The following is a 19,417-nucleotide window of genomic DNA, read 5'->3' as shown; positions in this document are numbered from 1 at the left end:
CGAGAACGAGCACCATGAGATATGACATCTCTGGGAAAGTACAGATCCCCAGTGCTGTTGTGCCTGTGAACAGGCTGACAAAGGAGGATGAAGACCAGCAACTGCTTTCAGGGCTGGCACATTCCTTGTGGGAGAAGGAGCCGGACGTTTGCCTTTTCGGAAACAGACTCTGCCGAGAACGAGCACCATGAGATATGACATCTCTGGGAAAGCACAGATCCCCAGTGCTGTTGTGCCTGTGAATAGCCTGCCAAGGAAACGTAAAGATCAGCAACATCTTTCAGGGCTCTCTCCTTCCCTGTAGGAGAAATAGCCAGACGTTTGCCTTTTCGGAAACAGGCTCTGCCGAGAACGAGCACCATGAGATATGACATCTCTGGCAAAGCACAGATCCCCAGTGCTGTAGTGCCTGTGAATAGGCTGCCAAGGGAGGATGAAGACCAGCAACAGCTTTCAGGGCTGGCACATTCCTTGTGGGAGAAGGAGCTGGACGTTTGCCTTTTGGGAATCAGGCTCTGCCGAGAACGAGCACCATGAGATATGACATCTCTGGGAAAGCACAGATCCCCAGTGCTGTTGTGCCTGTGAATAGCGTTCCTAGGGAGGATGAAGACCAGCAACAGCATTCAGGGCTGCCTCATTCCTTGTGGGAGAAGGAGCTGGACGTTTGCCTTTTGGGAATCAGGCTCTGCCGAGAACGAGCACCATGAGATATGACATCTCTGGGAAAGCACAGATCCCCAGTGCTGTTGTGCCTGTGAATACCGTTCCTAGGGAGGATGAAGACCAGCAACAGCTTTCAGGGCTGGCACATTCCTTGTAGGAGAAGGAGCCGGACGTTTCCCTTTTCTGAAACAGGCTCTGCCGAGAACGAGCACCATGAGATATGACATCTCTGGGAAAGCACAAATCCCCAGTGCTGTAGTGCCTGTGAATAGGCTGCCAAGGGAGGATGAAGACCAGCAACAGCTTTCAGGGCTGGCACATTCCTTGTAGGAGAAGGAGCTGGACGTTTGCCTTTTGGGAATCAGGCTCTGCCGAGAACGAGCACCATGAGATATGACATCTCTGGGAAAGCACAGATCCCCAGTGCTGTTGTGCCTGTGAATAGCATTCCTAGGGAGGATGAAGACCAGCAACAGCTTTCAGGGCTGCCTCATTCCTTGTGGGAGAAGGAGCTGGACGTTTGCCTTTTGGGAATCAGGCTCTGCCGAGAACGAGCACCATGAGATATGACATCTCTGGGAAAGCACAGATCCCCAGTGCTGTTGTGCCTGTGAATAGCGTTCCTAGGGAGGATGAAGACCAGCAACAGCTTTCAGGGCTGGCACATTCCTTGTAGGAGAAGGAGCCGGACGTTTCCCTTTTCTGAAACAGGCTCTGCCGAGAACGAGCACCATGAGATATGACATCTCTGGGAAAGCACAAATCCCCAGTGCTGTAGTGCCTGTGAATAGCCTGCCAAGGACAGGTAAAGGTCAGCAACATCTTTCGGGGCTGTCCCCCTCCTTGTAGGAGGAATAGCCAGACGTTTGCCTTTTCGGAAACAGGCTCTGCCGAGAACGAGCACCCTGAGATATGACATCTCTGGGAAAGCACAGATCCCCAGTGCTGTTGTGCCTGTGAATAGGCTGCCAAGGGAGGATGAAGACCAGCAACTGCTTTCAGGGCGATCACCTTCCTTGTAGAAGGAATAGCCAGACGTTTGCCTTTTCGGAAACAGGCTCTGCCGAGAACGAGCACCATGAGATATGACATCTCTGGGAAAGTACAGATCCCCAGTGCTGTTGTGCCTGTGAACAGGCTGACAAGGGAGGGTGAAGACCAGCAACTGCTTTCAGGGCTGGCACATTCCTTGTGGGAGAAGGAGCCGGACGTTTGCCTTTTCGGAAACAGACTCTGCCGAGAACGAGTACCATGAGATATGACATCTCTGGGAAAGCACAGATCCCCAGTGCTGTTGTGCCTGTGAATAGCCTGCTAAGGAAACGTAAAGATCAGCAACATCTTTCAGGGCTACAACATTCCTTGTAGGAGAGATATCCAGACCTTTGCCTTTTCGAAATCAGGCTCTGCCGAGAACGAGCACCCTGAGATATGACATCTCTGGGAAAGCAAAGATCCCCAGTGCTTTTGTGCCTGTGAGTAGCCTACCAAGGGGAGGTGAACACCAGCAATATCTTTCAGGGCTCTCTCCTTCCCTGTAGGAGAAATAGCCAGACGTTTGCCTTTTCGGAATCAGGCTCTGCCGAGAACGAGCACCATGAGATATGACATCTCTGGGAAATCACAGATCCCCAGTGCTGTTGTGCCTGTGAATAGCCCGCCAAGGGGAGCTGAACACCAGCAATATCTTTCAGGGCTCTCTCCTTCCTTGTAGGAGGAATAGCCAGACGTTTGCCTTTTCGGAAACAGGCTCTGCCGAGAACGAGCACCATGAGACCTTCAACCTAGCATAAAGCCCAGATCCCCAGTGCTGTTGTGCCTGTGAATAGGCTGCCAAGGGAGGATGAAGACCAGCAACAGATTTCAGGGCTGGCACATTCCTTGTAGGAGGAAAAGCCGGACGTTTGCCTTTTCGGAATCAGGCTCTGCCGAGAACGAGCACCATGAGATATGACATCTCTGGCAAAGCACAGATCCCCAGTGCTGTTGTGCCTGTGAATAGCGTTCCTAGGGAGGATGAAGACCAGCAACAGCTTTCAGGGCTGGCACATTCCTTGTAGGAGAAGGAGCCGGACGTTTCCCTTTTCTGAAACAGGCTCTGCCGAGAACGAGCACCCTGAGATATGACATCTCTGGGAAAGCACAGATCCCCAGTGCTGTTGTGCCTGTGAGTAGCCTACCAAGGAGAGGTGAACAACAGCAATATCTTTCAGGGCTCTCTCCTTCCCTGTAGGAGAAATAGCCAGACGTTTGCCTTTTCGGAAACAGGCTCTGCCGAGAACGAGCACCATGAGATATGACATCTCTGGGAAAGCACAGATCCCCAGTGCTGTAGTGCCTGTGAATAGCGTTCCTAGGGAGGATGAAGACCAGCAACAGCTTTCAGGGCTGGCACATTCCTTGTAGGAGAAGGAGCCGGACGTTTCCCTTTTCTGAAACAGGCTCTGCCGAGAACGAGCACCATGAGATATGACATCTCTGGGAAAGCACAAATCCCCAGTGCTGTAGTGCCTGTGAATAGCCTGCCAAGGAAAGGTAAAGGTCAGCAACATCTTTCGGGGCTGTCCCCCTCCTTGTAGGAGGAATAGCCAGACGTTTGCCTTTTCGGAATCAGGCTCTGCCGAGAACGAGCACCCTGAGATATGACATCTCTGGGAAAGCACAGATCCCCAGTGCTGTTGTGCCTGTGAATAGGCTGCCAAGGGAGGATGAAGACCAGCAACTGCTTTCAGGGATATCACCTTCCTTGTAGAAGGAATAGCCAGACGATTGCCTTTTGGGAATCAGGCTCTGCCGAGAACGAGCACCATGAGATATGACATCTCTGGGAAAGCACAGATCCCCAGTGCTGTTGTGCCTGTGAATAGCGTTCCTAGGGAGGAAGAAGACCAGCAACAGCATTCAGGGCTGGCACATTCCTTGTGGGAGAAGGAGCTGGACGTTTGCCTTTTGGGAATCAGGCTCTGCCGAGAACGAGCACCATGAGATATGACATGTCTGGGAAAGCACAGATCCCCAGTGCTGTTGTGCCTGTGAATAGGCTGCCAAGGGAGGATGAAGACCAGCAACTGCTTTCAGGGCGATCACCTTCCTTGTAGAAGGAATAGCCAGACGTTTGCCTTTTCGGAACCAGGCTCTGCCGAGAACGAGCACCATGAGATATGACATCTCTGGGAAAGTACAGATCCCCAGTGCTGTTGTGCCTGTGAACAGGCTGACAAGGGAGGGTGAAGACCAGCAACTGCTTTCAGGGCTGGCACATTCCTTGTGGGAGAAGGAGCCGGACGTTTGCCTTTTCGGAAACAGACTCTGCCGAGAACGAGTACCATGAGATATGACATCTCTGGGAAAGCACAAATCCCCAGTGCTGTTGTGCCTGTGAATAGCCTGCCAAGGAAACGTAAAGATCAGCAACATCTTTCAGGGCTCTCACATTCCTTGTAGGAGAGATAGCCAGACGTTTGCCTTTTCGAAATCAGGCTCTGCCGAGAACGAGCACCCTGAGATATGACATCTCTGGGAAAGCAAAGATCCCCAGTGCTTTTGTGCCTGTGAGTAGCCTACCAAGGGGAGGTGAACACCAGCAATATCTTTCAGGGCTCTCTCCTTCCCTGTAGGAGAAATAGCCAGACGTTTGCCTTTTCGGAATCAGGCTCTGCCGAAAACGAGCACCATGAGATATGACATCTCTGGGAAATCACAGATCCCCAGTGCTGTTGTGCCTGTGAATAGCCTGCCAAGGAAAGGTAAAGGTCAGCAACATCTTTCGGGGCTGTCCCCCTCCTTGTAGGAGGAAAAGCCAGACGTTTGCCTTTTCGGAAACAGTTTCTGCCGAGAACGAGCACCCTGAGATATGACATCTCTGGGAAAGCACAGATCCCCAGTGCTGTTGTGCCTGTGAATAGCCCGCCAAGGGGAGCTGAACACCAGCAATATCTTTCAGGGCTCTCTCCTTCCTTGTAGGAGGAATAGCCAGACGTTTGCCTTTTCGGAAACAGGCTCTGCCGAGAACGAGCACCATGAGATCTTCAACCTAGCATAAAGCCCAGATCCCCAGTGCTGTTGTGCCTGTGAATAGGCTGCCAAGGGAGGATGAAGACCAGCAACAGATTTCAGGGCTGGCACATTCCTTGTAGGAGGAAAAGCCGGACATTTGCTTTTTCAGAATCAGGCTCTGCTGAGAACGAGCACCATGAGATATGACATCTCTGGGAAAGCACAGATCCCCAGTGCTGTTGTGCCTGTGAATAGCGTTCCTAGGGAGGATGAAGACCAGCAACTGCTTTCAGGGCTATCACCTTCCTTGTAGAAGGAATAGCCAGACGTTTGCCTTTTCGGAATCAGGCTCTGCCGAGAACGAGCACCATGAGATCTTCAACCTAGCATAAAGCCCAGATCCCCAGTGCTGTTGTGCCTGTGACTAGGCTGCCAAGGGAGGATGAAGACCAGCAACTGCTTTCAGGGCGATCACCTTCCTTGTAGAAGGAATAGCCAGACGTTTGCCTTTTCGGAAACAGGCTCTGCCGAGAACGAGCACCATGAGATATGACATCTCTGGGAAAGTACAGATCCCCAGTGCTGTTGTGCCTGTGAACAGGCTGACAAGGGAGGGTGAAGACCAGCAACTGCTTTCAGGGCTGGCACATTCCTTGTGGGAGAAGGAGCCGGACGTTTGCCTTTTCGGAAACAGACTCTGCCGAGAACGAGTACCATGAGATATGACATCTCTGGGAAAGCACAGATCCCCAGTGCTGTTGTGCCTGTGAATAGCCTGCTAAGGAAACGTAAAGATCAGCAACATCTTTCAGGGCTACAACATTCCTTGTAGGAGAGATATCCAGACCTTTGCCTTTTCGAAATCAGGCTCTGCCGAGAACGAGCACCCTGAGATATGACATCTCTGGGAAAGCAAAGATCCCCAGTGCTTTTGTGCCTGTGAGTAGCCTACCAAGGGGAGGTGAACACCAGCAATATCTTTCAGGGCTCTCTCCTTCCCTGTAGGAGAAATAGCCAGACGTTTGCCTTTTCGGAATCAGGCTCTGCCGAGAACGAGCACCATGAGATATGACATCTCTGGGAAATCACAGATCCCCAGTGCTGTTGTGCCTGTGAATAGCCCGCCAAGGGGAGCTGAACACCAGCAATATCTTTCAGGGCTCTCTCCTTCCTTGTAGGAGGAATAGCCAGACGTTTGCCTTTTCGGAAACAGGCTCTGCCGAGAACGAGCACCATGAGACCTTCAACCTAGCATAAAGCCCAGATCCCCAGTGCTGTTGTGCCTGTGAATAGGCTGCCAAGGGAGGATGAAGACCAGCAACAGATTTCAGGGCTGGCACATTCCTTGTAGGAGGAAAAGCCGGACGTTTGCCTTTTCGGAATCAGGCTCTGCCGAGAACGAGCACCATGAGATATGACATCTCTGGCAAAGCACAGATCCCCAGTGCTGTTGTGCCTGTGAATAGCGTTCCTAGGGAGGATGAAGACCAGCAACAGCTTTCAGGGCTGGCACATTCCTTGTAGGAGAAGGAGCCGGACGTTTCCCTTTTCTGAAACAGGCTCTGCCGAGAACGAGCACCCTGAGATATGACATCTCTGGGAAAGCACAGATCCCCAGTGCTGTTGTGCCTGTGAGTAGCCTACCAAGGAGAGGTGAACAACAGCAATATCTTTCAGGGCTCTCTCCTTCCCTGTAGGAGAAATAGCCAGACGTTTGCCTTTTCGGAAACAGGCTCTGCCGAGAACGAGCACCATGAGATATGACATCTCTGGGAAAGCACAGATCCCCAGTGCTGTAGTGCCTGTGAATAGCGTTCCTAGGGAGGATGAAGACCAGCAACAGCTTTCAGGGCTGGCACATTCCTTGTAGGAGAAGGAGCCGGACGTTTCCCTTTTCTGAAACAGGCTCTGCCGAGAACGAGCACCATGAGATATGACATCTCTGGGAAAGCACAAATCCCCAGTGCTGTAGTGCCTGTGAATAGCCTGCCAAGGAAAGGTAAAGGTCAGCAACATCTTTCGGGGCTGTCCCCCTCCTTGTAGGAGGAATAGCCAGACGTTTGCCTTTTCGGAATCAGGCTCTGCCGAGAACGAGCACCCTGAGATATGACATCTCTGGGAAAGCACAGATCCCCAGTGCTGTTGTGCCTGTGAATAGGCTGCCAAGGGAGGATGAAGACCAGCAACTGCTTTCAGGGATATCACCTTCCTTGTAGAAGGAATAGCCAGACGATTGCCTTTTGGGAATCAGGCTCTGCCGAGAACGAGCACCATGAGATATGACATCTCTGGGAAAGCACAGATCCCCAGTGCTGTTGTGCCTGTGAATAGCGTTCCTAGGGAGGAAGAAGACCAGCAACAGCATTCAGGGCTGGCACATTCCTTGTGGGAGAAGGAGCTGGACGTTTGCCTTTTGGGAATCAGGCTCTGCCGAGAACGAGCACCATGAGATATGACATGTCTGGGAAAGCACAGATCCCCAGTGCTGTTGTGCCTGTGAATAGGCTGCCAAGGGAGGGTGAAGACCAGCAACTGCTTTCAGGGCTGGCACATTCCTTGTGGGAGAAGGAGCCGGACGTTTGCCTTTTCGGAAACAGACTCTGCCGAGAACGAGTACCATGAGATATGACATCTCTGGGAAAGCACAAATCCCCAGTGCTGTTGTGCCTGTGAATAGCCTGCCAAGGAAACGTAAAGATCAGCAACATCTTTCAGGGCTATCACATTCCTTGTAGGAGAGATAGCCAGACGTTTGCCTTTTCGAAATCAGGCTCTGCCGAGAACGAGCACCCTGAGATATGACATCTCTGGGAAAGCAAAGATCCCCAGTGCTTTTGTGCCTGTGAGTAGCCTACCAAGGGGAGGTGAACACCAGCAATATCTTTCAGGGCTCTCTCCTTCCCTGTAGGAGAAATAGCCAGACGTTTGCCTTTTCGGAATCAGGCTCTGCCGAAAACGAGCACCATGAGATATGACATCTCTGGGAAATCACAGATCCCCAGTGCTGTTGTGCCTGTGAATAGCCTGCCAAGGAAAGGTAAAGGTCAGCAACATCTTTCGGGGCTGTCCCCCTCCTTGTAGGAGGAAAAGCCAGACGTTTGCCTTTTCGGAAACAGTTTCTGCCGAGAACGAGCACCCTGAGATATGACATCTCTGGGAAAGCACAGATCCCCAGTGCTGTTGTGCCTGTGAATAGCCCGCCAAGGGGAGCTGAACACCAGCAATATCTTTCAGGGCTCTCTCCTTCCTTGTAGGAGGAATAGCCAGACGTTTGCCTTTTCGGAAACAGGCTCTGCCGAGAACGAGCACCATGAGATCTTCAACCTAGCATAAAGCCCAGATCCCCAGTGCTGTTGTGCCTGTGAATAGGCTGCCAAGGGAGGATGAAGACCAGCAACAGATTTCAGGGCTGGCACATTCCTTGTAGGAGGAAAAGCCGGACATTTGCTTTTTCAGAATCAGGCTCTGCTGAGAACGAGCACCATGAGATATGACATCTCTGGGAAAGCACAGATCCCCAGTGCTGTTGTGCCTGTGAATAGCGTTCCTAGGGAGGATGAAGACCAGCAACTGCTTTCAGGGCTATCACCTTCCTTGTAGAAGGAATAGCCAGACGTTTGCCTTTTCGGAATCAGGCTCTGCCGAGAACGAGCACCATGAGATCTTCAACCTAGCATAAAGCCCAGATCCCCAGTGCTGTTGTGCCTGTGACTAGGCTGCCAAGGGAGGATGAAGACCAGCAACAGATTTCAGGGCTGGCACATTCCTTGTAGGAGGAAAAGCCGGACGTTTCCCTTTTCTGAAACAGGCTCTGCCGAGAACGAGCACCATGAGATATGACATCTCTGGGAAAGCACAGATCCCCAGTGCTGTTGTGCCTGTGAATAGGCTGCCAAGGGAGGATGAAGACCAGCAACTGCTTTCAGGGCTATCACCTTCCTTGTAGAAGGAATAGCCAGACGTTTGCCTTTTCGGAATCAGGCTCTGCCGAGAACGAGCACCATGAGATATGACATCTCTGGGAAAGCACAGATCCCCAGTGCTGTTGTGCCTGTGAATAGCGTTCCTAGGGAGGATGAAGACCAGCAACAGCTTTCAGGGCTGGCACATTCCTTGTGGGAGAAGGAGCCGGACGTTTCCCTTTTCTGAAACAGGCTCTGCCGAGAACGAGCACCATGAGATATGACATCTCTGGGAAAGCACAGATCCCCAGTGCTGTTGTGCCTGTGAATAGCCCGCCAAGGGGAGCTGAACACCAGCAATATCTTTCAGGGCTCTCTCCTTCCTTGTAGGAGGAATAGCCAGACGTTTGCCTTTTCGGAAACAGGCTCTGCCGAGAACGAGCACCATGAGACCTTCAACCTAGCATAAAGCCCAGATCCCCAGTGCTGTTGTGCCTGTGAATAGGCTGCCAAGGGAGGATGAAGACCAGCAACAGATTTCAGGGCTGGCACATTCCTTGTAGGAGGAAAAGCCGGACGTTTGCCTTTTCGGAATCAGGCTCTGCCGAGAACGAGCACCATGAGATATGACATCTCTAGCAAAGCCCAGATCCCCAGTGCTGTTGTGCCTGTGAATAGGCTGCCAAGGGAGGATGAAGACCAGCAACTGCTTTCAGGGATATCACCTTCCTTGTAGAAGGAATAGCCAGACGTTTGCATTTTCGGAATCAGGCTCTGCCGAGAACGAGCACCATGAGATATGACATCTCTGGGAAAGCACAGATCCCCAGTGCTGTTGTGCCTGTGAATAGCGTTCCTAGGGAGGATGAAGACCAGCAACAGCTTTCAGGGCTGGCACATTCCTTGTGGGAGAAGGAGCCGGACATTTCCCTTTTCTGAAACAGTCTCTGCCGAGAACGAGCACCATGAGATATGACATCTCTGGGAAAGCACAAATCCCCAGTGCTGTAGTGCCTGTGAATAGCCTGCCAAGGAAAGGTAAAGGTCAGCAACATCTCTCGGGGCTGTCCCCCTCCTTGTAGGAGGAATAGCCAGACATTTGCCTTTTCGGAAACAGGCTCTGCCGAGAACGAGCACCATGAGATATGACATCTCTGGGAAAGCACAGATCCCCAGTGCTGTTGTGCCTGTGAATAGCGTTCCTAGGGAGGATGAAGACCAGCAACAGCTTTCAGGGCTGGCACATTCCTTGTAGGAGAAGGAGCCGGACGTTTCCCTTTTCTGAAACAGGCTCTGCCGAGAACGAGCACCCTGAGATATGACATCTCTGGGAAAGCACAGATCCCCAGTGCTGTTGTGCCTGTGAGTAGCCTACCAAGGAGAGGTGAACAACAGCAATATCTTTCAGGGCTCTCTCCTTCCCTGTAGGAGAAATAGCCAGACATTTGCCTTTTCGGAAACAGGCTCTGCCGAGAACGAGCACCATGAGATATGACATCTCTGGGAAAGCACAGATCCCCAGTGCTGTTGTGCCTGTGAATAGCGTTCCTAGGGAGGATGAAGACCAGCAACAGCTTTCAGGGCTGGCACATTCCTTGTAGGAGAAGGAGCCGGACGTTTCCCTTTTCTGAAACAGGCTCTGCCGAGAACGAGCACCCTGAGATATGACATCTCTGGGAAAGCACAGATCCCCAGTGCTGTTGTGCCTGTGAGTAGCCTACCAAGGAGAGGTGAACAACAGCAATATCTTTCAGGGCTCTCTCCTTCCCTGTAGGAGAAATAGCCAGACGTTTGCCTTTTCGGAAACAGGCTCTGCCGAGAACGAGCACCATGAGATATGACATCTCTGGGAAAGCACAGATCCCCAGTGCTGTAGTGCCTGTGAATAGCGTTCCTAGGGAGGATGAAGACCAGCAACAGCTTTCAGGGCTGGCACATTCCTTGTAGGAGAAGGAGCCGGACGTTTCCCTTTTCTGAAACAGGCTCTGCCGAGAACGAGCACCATGAGATATGACATCTCTGGGAAAGCACAAATCCCCAGTGCTGTAGTGCCTGTGAATAGCCTGCCAAGGAAAGGTAAAGGTCAGCAACATCTTTCGGGGCTGTCCCCCTCCTTGTAGGAGGAATAGCCAGACGTTTGCCTTTTCGGAATCAGGCTCTGCCGAGAACGAGCACCCTGAGATATGACATCTCTGGGAAAGCACAGATCCCCAGTGCTGTTGTGCCTGTGAATAGGCTGCCAAGGGAGGATGAAGACCAGCAACTGCTTTCAGGGATATCACCTTCCTTGTAGAAGGAATAGCCAGACGATTGCCTTTTGGGAATCAGGCTCTGCCGAGAACGAGCACCATGAGATATGACATCTCTGGGAAAGCACAGATCCCCAGTGCTGTTGTGCCTGTGAATAGCGTTCCTAGGGAGGAAGAAGACCAGCAACAGCATTCAGGGCTGGCACATTCCTTGTGGGAGAAGGAGCTGGACGTTTGCCTTTTGGGAATCAGGCTCTGCCGAGAACGAGCACCATGAGATATGACATCTCTGGGAAAGCACAGATCCCCAGTGCTGTTGTGCCTGTGAATAGGCTGCCAAGGGAGGATGAAGACCAGCAACTGCTTTCAGGGCGATCACCTTCCTTGTAGAAGGAATAGCCAGACGTTTGCCTTTTCGGAACCAGGCTCTGCCGAGAACGAGCACCATGAGATATGACATCTCTGGGAAAGTACAGATCCCCAGTGCTGTTGTGCCTGTGAACAGGCTGACAAGGGAGGGTGAAGACCAGCAACTGCTTTCAGGGCTGGCACATTCCTTGTGGGAGAAGGAGCCGGACGTTTGCCTTTTCGGAAACAGACTCTGCCGAGAACGAGTACCATGAGATATGACATCTCTGGGAAAGCACAAATCCCCAGTGCTGTTGTGCCTGTGAATAGCCTGCCAAGGAAACGTAAAGATCAGCAACATCTTTCAGGGCTATCACATTCCTTGTAGGAGAGATAGCCAGACGTTTGCCTTTTCGAAATCAGGCTCTGCCGAGAACGAGCACCCTGAGATATGACATCTCTGGGAAAGCAAAGATCCCCAGTGCTTTTGTGCCTGTGAGTAGCCTACCAAGGGGAGGTGAACACCAGCAATATCTTTCAGGGCTCTCTCCTTCCCTGTAGGAGAAATAGCCAGACGTTTGCCTTTTCGGAATCAGGCTCTGCCGAAAACGAGCACCATGAGATATGACATCTCTGGGAAATCACAGATCCCCAGTGCTGTTGTGCCTGTGAATAGCCTGCCAAGGAAAGGTAAAGGTCAGCAACATCTTTCGGGGCTGTCCCCCTCCTTGTAGGAGGAAAAGCCAGACGTTTGCCTTTTCGGAAACAGTTTCTGCCGAGAACGAGCACCCTGAGATATGACATCTCTGGGAAAGCACAGATCCCCAGTGCTGTTGTGCCTGTGAATAGCCCGCCAAGGGGAGCTGAACACCAGCAATATCTTTCAGGGCTCTCTCCTTCCTTGTAGGAGGAATAGCCAGACGTTTGCCTTTTCGGAAACAGGCTCTGCCGAGAACGAGCACCATGAGATCTTCAACCTAGCATAAAGCCCAGATCCCCAGTGCTGTTGTGCCTGTGAATAGGCTGCCAAGGGAGGATGAAGACCAGCAACAGATTTCAGGGCTGGCACATTCCTTGTAGGAGGAAAAGCCGGACATTTGCTTTTTCAGAATCAGGCTCTGCTGAGAACGAGCACCATGAGATATGACATCTCTGGGAAAGCACAGATCCCCAGTGCTGTTGTGCCTGTGAATAGCGTTCCTAGGGAGGATGAAGACCAGCAACTGCTTTCAGGGCTATCACCTTCCTTGTAGAAGGAATAGCCAGACGTTTGCCTTTTCGGAATCAGGCTCTGCCGAGAACGAGCACCATGAGATCTTCAACCTAGCATAAAGCCCAGATCCCCAGTGCTGTTGTGCCTGTGAATAGGCTGCCAAGGGAGGATGAAGACCAGCAACAGCTTTCAGGGCTGGCACATTCCTTGTAGGAGGAAAAGCCGGACGTTTCCCTTTTCTGAAACAGGCTCTGCCGAGAACGAGCACCATGAGATATGACATCTCTGGGAAAGCACAGATCCCCAGTGCTGTTGTGCCTGTGAATAGGCTGCCAAGGGAGGATGAAGACCAGCAACTGCTTTCAGGGCTATCACCTTCCTTGTAGAAGGAATAGCCAGACGTTTGCCTTTTCGGAATCAGGCTCTGCCGAGAACGAGCACCATGAGATATGACATCTCTGGGAAAGCACAGATCCCCAGTGCTGTTGTGCCTGTGAATAGCGTTCCTAGGGAGGATGAAGACCAGCAACAGCTTTCAGGGCTGGCACATTCCTTGTGGGAGAAGGAGCCGGACGTTTCCCTTTTCTGAAACAGGCTCTGCCGAGAACGAGCACCATGAGATATGACATCTCTGGGAAAGCACAGATCCCCAGTGCTGTTGTGCCTGTGAATAGCCCGCCAAGGGGAGCTGAACACCAGCAATATCTTTCAGGGCTCTCTCCTTCCTTGTAGGAGGAATAGCCAGACGTTTGCCTTTTCGGAAACAGGCTCTGCCGAGAACGAGCACCATGAGACCTTCAACCTAGCATAAAGCCCAGATCCCCAGTGCTGTTGTGCCTGTGAATAGGCTGCCAAGGGAGGATGAAGACCAGCAACAGATTTCAGGGCTGGCACATTCCTTGTAGGAGGAAAAGCCGGACGTTTGCCTTTTCGGAATCAGGCTCTGCCGAGAACGAGCACCATGAGATATGACATCTCTAGCAAAGCCCAGATCCCCAGTGCTGTTGTGCCTGTGAATAGGCTGCCAAGGGAGGATGAAGACCAGCAACTGCTTTCAGGGATATCACCTTCCTTGTAGAAGGAATAGCCAGACGTTTGCATTTTCGGAATCAGGCTCTGCCGAGAACGAGCACCATGAGATATGACATCTCTGGGAAAGCACAGATCCCCAGTGCTGTTGTGCCTGTGAATAGCGTTCCTAGGGAGGATGAAGACCAGCAACAGCTTTCAGGGCTGGCACATTCCTTGTGGGAGAAGGAGCCGGACATTTCCCTTTTCTGAAACAGTCTCTGCCGAGAACGAGCACCATGAGATATGACATCTCTGGGAAAGCACAAATCCCCAGTGCTGTAGTGCCTGTGAATAGCCTGCCAAGGAAAGGTAAAGGTCAGCAACATCTCTCGGGGCTGTCCCCCTCCTTGTAGGAGGAATAGCCAGACATTTGCCTTTTCGGAAACAGGCTCTGCCGAGAACGAGCACCATGAGATATGACATCTCTGGGAAAGCACAGATCCCCAGTGCTGTTGTGCCTGTGAATAGCGTTCCTAGGGAGGATGAAGACCAGCAACAGCTTTCAGGGCTGGCACATTCCTTGTAGGAGAAGGAGCCGGACGTTTCCCTTTTCTGAAACAGGCTCTGCCGAGAACGAGCACCATGAGATATGACATCTCTGGGAAAGCACAAATCCCCAGTGCTGTAGTGCCTGTGAATAGCCTGCCAAGAACAGGTAAAGGTCAGCAACATCTTTCGGGGCTGTCCCCCTCCTTGTAGGAGGAATAGCCAGACGTTTGCCTTTTCGGAAACAGGCTCTGCCGAGAACGAGCACCCTGAGATATGACATCTCTGGGAAAGCACAGATCCCCAGTGCTGTTGTGCCTGTGAATAGGCTGCCAAGGGAGGATGAAGACCAGCAACTGCTTTCAGGGCTATCACCTTCCTTGTAGAAGGAATAGCCAGACGTTTGCCTTTTCGGAATCAGGCTCTGCCGAGAACGAGCACCATGAGATCTTCAACCTAGCATAAAGCCCAGATCCCCAGTGCTGTTGTGCCTGTGAATAGGCTGCCAAGGGAGGATGAAGACCAGCAACAGATTTCAGGGCTGGCACATTCCTTGTAGGAGGAAAAGCCGGACATTTGCTTTTTCAGAATCAGGCTCTGCCGAGAACGAGCACCATGAGATATGACATCTCTGGGAAAGCACAGATCCCCAGTGCTGTTGTGCCTGTGAATAGCGTTCCTAGGGAGGATGAAGACCAGCAACTGCTTTCAGGGCTATCACCTTCCTTGTAGAAGGAATAGCCAGACGTTTGCCTTTTCGGAATCAGGCTCTGCCGAGAACGAGCACCATGAGATCTTCAACCTAGCATAAAGCCCAGATCCCCAGTGCTGTTGTGCCTGTGAGTAGCCTACCAAGGGGAGGTGAACACCAGCAATATCTTTCAGGGCTCTCTCCTTCCCTGTAGGAGAAATAGCCAGACGTTTGCCTTTTCGGAAACAGGCTCTGCCGAGAACGAGCACCATGAGATATGACATCTCTGGGAAAGCACAGATCCCCAGTGCTGTTGTGCCTGTGAATAGCGTTCCTAGGGAGGATGAAGACCAGCAACAGCTTTCAGGGCTGGCACATTCCTTGTAGGAGAAGGAGCCGGACGTTTCCCTTTTCTGAAACAGGCTCTGCCGAGAACGAGCACCATGAGATATGACATCTCTGGGAAAGCACAAATCCCCAGTGCTGTAGTGCCTGTGAATAGGCTGCCAAGGGAGGATGAAGACCAGCAACAGCTTTCAGGGCTGGCACATTCCTTGTAGGAGAAGGAGCCGGACGTTTCCCTTTTCTGAAACAGGCTCTGCCGAGAACGAGCACCATGAGATATGACATCTCTGGGAAAGCACAAATCCCCAGTGCTGTAGTGCCTGTGAGTAGGCTGCCAAGGGAGGATGAAGACCAGCAACAGCTTTCAGGGCTGGCACATTCCTTGTGGGAGAAGGAGCTGGACGTTTGCCTTTTGGGAATCAGGCTCTGCCGAGAACGAGCACCATGAGATATGACATCTCTGGGAAAGCACAGATCCCCAGTGCTGTTGTGCCTGTGAATAGCGCTCCTAGGGAGGATGAAGACCAGCAACAGCTTTCAGGGCTGCCTCATTCCTTGTGGGAGAAGGAGCTGGACGTTTGCCTTTTGGGAATCAGGCTCTGCCGAGAACGAGCACCATGAGATATGACATCTCTGGGAAAGCACAGATCCCCAGTGCTGTTGTGCCTGTGAATAGCGTTCCTAGGGAGGATGAAGACCAGCAACAGCTTTCAGGGCTGGCACATTCCTTGTAGGAGAAGGAGCCGGACGTTTCCCTTTTCTGAAACAGGCTCTGCCGAGAACGAGCACCATGAGATATGACATCTCTGGGAAAGCACAGATCCCCAGTGCTGTTGTGCCTGTGAAAAGGCTGCCAAGGGAGGATGAAGACCAGCAACAGCTTTCAGGGCTGGCACATTCCTTGTGGGAGAAGGAGCTGGACGTTTGCCTTTTGGGAATCAGGCTCTGCCGAGAACGAGCACCCTGAGATATGACATCTCTGGGAAAGCACAGATCCCCAGTGCTGTTGTGCCTGTGAATAGCGTTCCTAGGGAGGATGAAGACCAGCAACAGCTTTCAGGGCTGCCTCATTCCTTGTGGGAGAAGGAGCTGGACGTTTGCCTTTTGGGAATCAGGCTCTGCCGAGAACGAGCACCATGAGATATGACATCTCTGGGAAAGCACAGATCCCCAGTGCTGTTGTGCCTGTGAATAGCGTTCCTAGGGAGGATGAAGACCAGCAACAGCTTTCAGGGCTGGCACATTCCTTGTAGGAGAAGGAGCCGGACGTTTCCCTTTTCTGAAACAGGCTCTGCCGAGAACGAGCACCCTGAGATATGACATCTCTGGGAAAGCACAAATCCCCAGTGCTGTTGTGCCTGTGAGTAGCCTACCAAGGAGAGGTGAACACCAGCAATATCTTTCAGGGCTCTCTCCTTCCCTGTAGGAGAAATACCAGACGTTTGCCTTTTCGGAAACAGGCTCTGCCGAGAACGAGCACCATGAGATATGACATCTCTGGGAAAGCACAGATCCCCAGTGCTGTTGTGCCTGTGAATAGCGTTCCTAGGGAGGATGAAGACCAGCAACAGCTTTCAGGGCTGGCACATTCCTTGTGGGAGAAGGAGCCGGACGTTTCCCTTTTCTGAAACAGGCTCTGCCGAGAACGAGCACCATGAGATATGACATCTCTGGGAAAGCACAAATCCCCAGTGCTGTAGTGCCTGTGAATAGCCTGCCAAGAACAGGTAAAGGTCAGCAACATCTTTCGGGGCTGTCCCCCTCCTTGTAGGAGGAATAGCCAGACGTTTGCCTTTTCGGAAACAGGCTCTGCCGAGAACGAGCACCCTGAGATATGACATCTCTGGGAAAGCACAGATCCCCAGTGCTGTTGTGCCTGTGAATAGGCTGCCAAGGGAGGATGAAGACCAGCAACTGCTTTCAGGGCTATCACCTTCCTTGTAGAAGGAATAGCCAGACGTTTGCCTTTTCGGAATCAGGCTCTGCCGAGAACGAGCACCATGAGATCTTCAACCTAGCATAAAGCCCAGATCCCCAGTGCTGTTGTGCCTGTGAGTAGCCTACCAAGGGGAGGTGAACACCAGCAATATCTTTCAGGGCTCTCTCCTTCCCTGTAGGAGAAATAGCCAGACGTTTGCCTTTTCGGAAACAGGCTCTGCCGAGAACGAGCACCATGAGATATGACATCTCTGGGAAAGCACAGATCCCCAGTGCTGTAGTGCCTGTGAATAGGCTGCCAAGGGAGGATGAAGACCAGCAACAGCTTTCAGGGCTGGCACATTCCTTGTGGGAGAAGGAGCTGGACGTTTGCCTTTTGGGAATCAGGCTCTGCCGAGAACGAGCACCATGAGATATGACATGTCTGGGAAAGCACAGATCCCCAGTGCTGTTGTGCCTGTGAATAGCGTTCCTAGGGAGGATGAAGACCAGCAACAGCTTTCAGGGCTGGCACATTCCTTGTAGGAGAAGGAGCCAGACGTTTGCCTTTTCGGAATCAAGCTCTGCCGAGAACGAGCACCATGAGATATGACATCTCTGGGAAAGCACAGATCCCCAGTGCTGTTGTGCCTGTGAATAGCGTTCCTAGGGAGGATGAAGACCAGCAACAGCTTTCAGGGCTGGCACATTCCTTGTAGGAGAAGGAGCCGGACGTTTCCCTTTTCTGAAACAGGCTCTGCCGAGAACGAGCACCATGAGATATGACATCTCTGGGAAAGCACAAATCCCCAGTGCTGTAGTGCCTGTAAATAGCCTGCCAAGGAAAGGTAAAGGTCAGCAACATCTTTCGGGGCTGTCCCCCTCCTTGTGGGAGGAATAGCCAGACTTTTGCCTTTTCGGAATCAGGCTCTGCCGAGAACGAGCACCCTGAGATATGACATCTCTGGGAAAGCACAGATCCCCAGTGCTGTTGTGCCTGTGAATAGGCTGCCAAGGGAGGATGAAGACCAGCAACTGCTTTCAGGGATATCACCTTCCTCGTAGAAGGAATAGCCAGACGATTGCCTTTTCGGAATCAGGCTCTGCCGAGAACGAGCACCATGAGATATGACATCTCTGGGAAAGTACAGATCCCCAGTGCTGTTGTGCCTGTGAACAGGCTGACAAAGGAGGATGAAGACCAGCAACTGCTTTCAGGGCTGGCACATTCCTTGTGGGAGAAGGAGCCGGACGTTTGCCTTTTCGGAAACAGACTCTGCCGAGAACGAGCACCATGAGATATGACATCTCTGGGAAAGCACAGATCCCCAGTGCTGTTGTGCCTGTGAATAGCCTGCCAAGGAAACGTAAAGATCAGCAACATCTTTCAGGGCTCTCTCCCTCCCTGTAGGAGAAATAGCCAGACGTTTGCCTTTTCGGAAACAGGCTCTGCCGAGAACGAGCACCATGAGATATGACATCTCTGGCAAAGCACAGATCCCCAGTGCTGTAGTGCCTGTGAATAGGCTGCCAAGGGAGGATGAAGACCAGCAACAGCTTTCAGGGCTGGCACATTCCTTGTGGGAGAAGGAGCTGGACGTTTGCCTTTTGGGAATCAGGCTCTGCCGAGAACGAGCACCATGAGATATGACATCTCTGGGAAAGCACAGATCCCCAGTGCTGTTGTGCCTGTGAATAGCGTTCCTAGGGAGGATGAAGACCAGCAACAGCATTCAGGGCTGCCTCATTCCTTGTGGGAGAAGGAGCTGGACGTTTGCCTTTTGGGAATCAGGCTCTGCCGAGAACGAGCACCATGAGATATGACATCTCTGGGAAAGCACAGATCCCCAGTGCTGTTGTGCCTGTGAATACCGTTCCTAGGGAGGATGAAGACCAGCAACAGCTTTCAGGGCTGGCACATTCCTTGTAGGAGAAGGAGCCGGACGTTTCCCTTTTCTGAAACAGGCTCTGCCGAGAACGAGCACCATGAGATATGACATCTCTGGGAAAGCACAAATCCCCAGTGCTGTAGTGCCTGTGAATAGGCTGCCAAGGGAGGATGAAGACCAGCAACAGCTTTCAGGGCTGGCACATTCCTTGTAGGAGAAGGAGCTGGACGTTTGCCTTTTGGGAATCAGGCTCTGCCGAGAACGAGCACCATGAGATATGACATCTCTGGGAAAGCACAGATCCCCAGTGCTGTTGTGCCTGTGAATAGCGTTCCTAGGGAGGATGAAGACCAGCAACAGCTTTCAGGGCTGCCTCATTCCTTGTGGGAGAAGGAGCTGGACGTTTGCCTTTTGGGAATCAGGCTCTGCCGAGAACGAGCACCATGAGATATGACATCTCTGGGAAAGCACAGATCCCCAGTGCTGTTGTGCCTGTGAATAGCGTTCCTAGGGAGGATGAAGACCAGCAACAGCTTTCAGGGCTGGCACATTCCTTGTAGGAGAAGGAGCCGGACGTTTCCCTTTTCTGAAACAGGCTCTGCCGAGAACGAGCACCATGAGATATGACATCTCTGGGAAAGCAC

Source organism: Buteo buteo, chromosome 3, assembly GCF_964188355.1.
Source record: "Buteo buteo chromosome 3, bButBut1.hap1.1, whole genome shotgun sequence".
NCBI classification, from domain to species: domain Eukaryota; kingdom Metazoa; phylum Chordata; class Aves; order Accipitriformes; family Accipitridae; genus Buteo; species Buteo buteo.
This window is presented reverse-complemented; position numbering follows the sequence as displayed.